Genomic DNA, 5,759 nt, shown 5'->3' with positions numbered 1-5,759 from the left:
GGGAAGAGAGAAAGAGGGAGACAGAGAATCCCAAGTAGGCTCCGTGCTGTCAGTGCAGAACCCTACGCGCGGCTCAGTCTCAGGAACTGTGAGATCATGACCTGAGCCGAAGTCAAGAGTCAGACACAACCTCTGTGTCTCCTTCTCTCTCTGCCCCTCCCCTACTCATGCTGTGTCTCACTCTGTCTCTCAAAAATAAATAATTTTTTAAAAAATGTTAAAAAAAAGGGGGGGCGCCTGTGTGGCTCAGTCAGTTAAGTGTCCGACTTCGGCTCAGGTCATGATCTCACAGTTCGTGGGTTTGAGCCCTGTCTCTGGCTCTGTGCTGAACGCTTGCTCCGAGCCTAGAGTCTGCTTCGGATTCTGTATCTTCTTCTCTCTCCGCCCCTCCCCCACTCACACTGTGTCTCACTCTGTCTCTCAAACATAAATAAATGTAAAAAAAAAATCGAAAAAAAAAAGACACTTAACCAACTGAGCCACCCACATGCCCTCCCACCGTGATTCCGTTTATTAATAAGCGTCTGATATGACACTAGGCTGGTGTATCAGTCAGCCTGGGTTGCCGTAACAAGATACCAGAGGCTGAGTGGCTTACACAGAGATGCATCTCACAGTTTTGCAGGGCGGAAGTCCAAGATCAAGGTGTTGGTGTCTCCTGAGACCTCTCTCCTTGGCTTGCAGATGGTCACCTTCTTTGGGTGTCCTCACAGGGCCCTTCTTCTGAGTGGGCATCCCTGGCATCCTTGTGTGATATCCCTGATATCAGTGAAAATTTAAAGAGAGAGCCTGAGATGCACAGTCTCTGTGTGTCCTAGTCCCCAGAGGGACACCAGGCCGATGGGATCACGACCCACCCTGATGACCTCATTTTAACTGAATCACGCCTTTAAAGGCCCTGTCTCCAAATACTATTCCATTCTGAGGTTACTGAGGGTTAGGGTTTAAACATATGGATCCTGGGGGAGGAGGGTGTACAATTTAGCCCCTAACAGCTTTAGCTACCTAAATCTCTAAATTTAGGTAATCCCCCAAATTTTGTGACCCACAAAAGCTAGATCATGCCTCTTTCCAGGCCCAGGCTCCTCTTTGAGTCTGCTTATAGACTACCATGGGATAGCTGAACTCTTATTTTTAGTCTCTCCACATCTTTAGCCCAAATTCCCAGCCTTACTCTGGTGACATCTAATCTCCTAATCCCTAATCTCTTTGTTGGTTTTACCACTCTTTGTAAGGCGTCTGCCACCTGCCCCCCCCACCTCCTACACTAACATGTTATTACCTCATTTATTTATCTGTTTCCTTATTTCCTTCCCTTCTCCCCTGCTAGACTGTAAATACCATAGATCAGTGAACTGCATACTACATTTTGTTCCCAGCACCATACACAGTGCCTGACATACAATAGGTGCTCATTAACTGTTGATGCATGAATAAATGACCAAATAAGTGAGATGAGTTGAGATGACCTTTAAGATCCATTCCAACCCTCAGATTTGGTCAGCTTTTTCCCTTCTTATTCATCCATGGGGATGGTGTTTAAGAGGCTTCTTCCCAGCCGGAGGGAATAAATAAAATGTGTGGAATACCAAACCCGCCATGATGTCTACCCAGACACCTGGGAGCAATGAATGTATGCTCACCTGCTGTCCCAACAAAGTCCTAGTAGGCTCTGGATGTCAAGTGTCTAGACCGTACTACCCAAGGTAGAGCATGGACAGAGAGCGGCAAATGTCGCACGCCACCCATGATGCCTGAAGCCCCACACACGAGTGTGCATGCACCCACAGCTGGAGTCTGCATGTGGTAATGAGTCTTCTTGCAGACGGCCCCAAACACTTACGTGTAAACTTCAGGCCTCAGATATTTGCTGGGACTACATAAGCAGGTAAGCTTTTTAACGTATTCTTTCAGGTTGATGGAAGGATGCTGGAATGTGTTCAATAAAAGCACCAAGGATAATGCAATAAAACTAGTGGTAATAAATGAAAAAATTAAAATATCCATAATAATTTAAACAGAGAGAGTCTGAGGTGCACAGGTGAATTTTAATCTCTGATTGGGTTGCATCTACATGTGTGAAACCTTCAGGGTACAGAGGGCAATATTTTTAGATAGCTCTCATGTACATCTTTATTGGAGGCCTCGACCCCAGGCTGAATTGGTTGCTTTTTTCCTTATATTTCTAATATTTGAGAGCAAATATTTGTTTCTATGTATGTTCCCTCTACTCTAACGTGGTCTGTTGAGAGCAATGATCACATCTTATTTATTTCTGCATCTCCTGCACCTGCTACATGGCCTTCAAAAATTGTTTACTGAATGAATGACTAACAAGGAGATTTAAATATTGACTGGTAGATATTGCCAGTACGTTTTATAGCAAATAGACTGAGAATCATTAATCCTGCTATGATCCTTCTAACGTACCCTGCTCTCAGTGACTTTGTTTATAGAATTTTTAAAAACTGGTGTTTGCTCTTAGAATGGGGAGTGCCAAGCATGTTTGGGAGAGGGAAGTAGCCAGGAGAAGGCTTGGCTAGAAGGCCTGCTTCTAGGAATGCAAAATGATTTTCAAATGCTCTCTAGTCAGACATAATTAAGAAAGTAAATACATTGAACGAGAGTCAAATACCTGTAACACAATGCAAAGCACTAAAAAAATCACCTTGTGCTCCAGATTACACACATTGTTGCTTCACTCAATAGTGTGCATAATGGCAAATTGACTCTAATTATTAATACCAATAGTCCCATTCACTGATAAATCAGTTTATAATAAAGATTTATTTAGCTTCCAAGCTCCCGGGGCCATGGCCAAACACCTGTCAGAGAGGTGGCCACTGGGGATTATTATTAATTATCTGCCCAATTGTTCCTCTCTCCCTTAGAAGCACCAGCAATATATGCCCCGCATCTAATGAGGGCAGGAAGGATCCACTCATGCCACCCTCACTGCCTAGGGTCCTTCTGACAGAGAGATTGTCCTGGTCGGCACCGGAGGCTGCTCAGCAGGTAACATGGGTCCTTAAGAAGCCTTCAAAGCTGCACGGAAATTTGTGCCATGGGGAGAAATGGACAGAAGGTTTCTGCACTGGAGAAATTGTTCTCTTTTTCCTCAATCTACTTTCCCTGTTTCTGGTTCCCCTCTGCACTCCCCCGCCTCTGCCCAAACCTTCTCTCGGCCCTACTGTCTTCCTGAGCTATGCTTTCTATCATGCTTCCAACTGAACTGTTTTTTATTGGGGGGGGATGGGCAGGGAACGGGTTGGGGAGATGCTGAAAGGGCTGTGAAGCATCCCTAGGTTGAACAAGGCTTTTTAAAAAAATGTGGTAAAATACACATAAAATTAGCCTTATTTATTTACTTACTTACTTACTTATGTGATGAGTTGGGGAGAGGGACAGAGAAAGAGAGAATCCTAAGTAGGCTCCGCACTCAGCACAGAGCCTAACATGGGGCTTGATCCCTTGACCCGGGGATCATGACCTGAGCTGAAATCAAGAGTGGGACACTCAACCGACTGAGCCACCAGCCGCCCCTAAAATTAACCTTTTTAAAAGTGTATAATTTACCGACATTTTGTTTTATTTTATTTTATTATTTATTTATTTATTTATTTATTTATTTATTTTTTATTATGTCTTTTTTTTTTTTACAAATAGTTTATTGTCAAATTATTTTCCACATAACACCCAGTGCTCATCCCCACAAGTGCCCTCCTCCATGCCCATCCCCCCTCCCCCCTACATCCATCAATTCTCAGTTTTTGTCAGCATTCAAGAGTCTCTCATGGTTTGCCTCTCTCCCTTTCCCCCACCATTTCCGCCCTTCTTCTCCCGATTGGTCCTCCATTAAGTTCCTCCTAGTCCTTCTATACGTGCAAACATATGATATTTGTCCTTCTCTGTCTGACTTATTTCGCTCAGCATAACACCCTCAAGGTCCATCCATGTTGCTACACATGGCCAGATTTCATTGTTTCTCATTGCCATGTAGTATTCCATGGTATAGATATACCACATCTTCTTGATCCATTCATCTGTTGATGGACACTTAGGCTCTTTCCATGTTTTAGCTATTGTGGAGAGTGCTGCTATGAACATTGGGGTACATGTGCTCCTATGCCTCAGCATTTCTGTATCCCTTGGGTAAATTCCTAGCAGTGCTATTGCTGGGTCATAGGGGAGTTCTATTGTTAGTTTCCTGAGGAACCTCCACACTGTTTTCCAGAGGGGCTGTACCAGTTTACATTCCCACCAACAGTGTAGGAGGGTTCCCGTTTCTCCACATCCTCGCCAGCATCTAGAGTTCTCTGATTTGCTCATTTTAGCCTCTCTGACTAATTTACCGACATTTTGTACATTCACCATGCAACTACCCCCGGTGTCGAGTCCCAGCACGTTTTCATCACCCTGAAAGGAAACCCCACATCCGTGAAGCAGTCACTCCCTATTGTCCCTTCCCCCTGGCCCCTGGCCACCGCTAATCTACTTGTTGCCTCTCTGGATTTGCCTCTTCTGAATATTTCCTGTTCAGTCTGTGGCTTCCTGTGACTAGCTTCTCTCACTTAGCTGGGTTCATCCAGTCATATGAGCACTCCATTCTTTTTTGTGGCTGAGTAATAGTCCATTGCATGGGTACATCACATTTGGCTCATTAGTTAATAAACATTTGGGTTGTATTTTTTCAACCAAGCTCTTTAACCCCCACGCATTGTCTTCATTTCCTTCATCTAATGTCAGCAACCCATGGTTATAAAGAGTGTGCCCGTTCCAGGCATCGGGCACAGCGGTTTACAAGCATAACCCCATTTAATTCTCACATGTGTGCACATGTTGGTCTCACACCAGGCAACCCAGCAGAAAGGCCCGGGGCTGAAATCCAGCCAGGATTTCTGTGTTGAGGGAGGGGTGGAGGGCTCCAGTGTGGACAAATCAGCTTTGTTACCAACTTTGGGGTTAAGGAAAATGAGAATTAAAAAATTTCTGTACTTAATTCAAAACTGTGCATCTAACAAATAGGAAGAAATCATATGAACCCAGATATGACTAAGTCCATATCCTTGGCTACTACCAGATACTATGAGAACATTAGGAAGGACATCTGTAGCTTCCTTCTTCCAAGGTTTTCTTTTGTCCTAGTCCAAAGTAAAAATTATATCTTACATTCTATCCAATGAGTAATGCACACATATAACAAAAAAGTATCATGAAACTACACTTAACCTTAGTGCCTGCAATATACTTTTTCATTCTATCTCATTTTTTTAAAAAAAGCTGGTAAAGCTCCACTAAATAGATTTCTAAAGGATTGTCACTCACCGTTTAAAAACCATGGCTGAAATCCAAACGCTCATTTTTTTTCAGTCTTTACTTAACCTTTTCGTGATATTTGACATTGTCCAATGGGTCTCTATTTCTTGAAACTCAACATGTTTTCAGATCACTCACTCTTGGGCTCCAGAATGCGATTTCCGGTATTTTTCCCGCATTTCACCCTAACTGTTTTATCTGTACTTTAACCCCAGGGGCTCAAAGCTGTGCTTGCTCCTGCCTCCCTCTCCACTGTTTCAAAACTGTTCCCTCCCCACTTCCGGTTGCTCCTATCTCAGTTGACGCTTGCCCTATCTTTCCAGTCTCTCAATATATGTAAAAAACTCATAGCCAAAATGTTGAACGGACACAGAATAGAATATATACAAATGGACAAGCATTTGTCTATGAAAAGATGCTTACCATCACCAGATATCAGATAA

General features: G+C 43.5%; 1 long non-coding RNA gene across 1 annotated transcript; it reads right to left on the bottom strand.

The window, feature by feature from the left end:
- Positions 1-489: 489 nt before the first annotated feature.
- Positions 490-5,461, bottom strand: LOC120225686. The gene is made up of 3 exons (XR_005526857.1): positions 5,326-5,461; positions 4,372-4,416; positions 490-759 (listed from the first exon to the last, which is right to left on the bottom strand). It is a non-coding gene; the product is annotated as an uncharacterized LOC120225686 (long non-coding RNA).
- Positions 5,462-5,759: the final 298 nt, after the last annotated feature.

This window comes from Hyaena hyaena, unplaced genomic scaffold (genome assembly GCF_003009895.1).
Source record: "Hyaena hyaena isolate Hyena2069 unplaced genomic scaffold, ASM300989v1 scaffold_1478, whole genome shotgun sequence".
NCBI classification, from domain to species: Eukaryota; Metazoa; Chordata; class Mammalia; order Carnivora; family Hyaenidae; genus Hyaena; species Hyaena hyaena.
The sequence above is the reverse complement of the archived record's forward strand: the minus strand, read 5'-3'. Positions and strand labels throughout refer to the sequence as shown.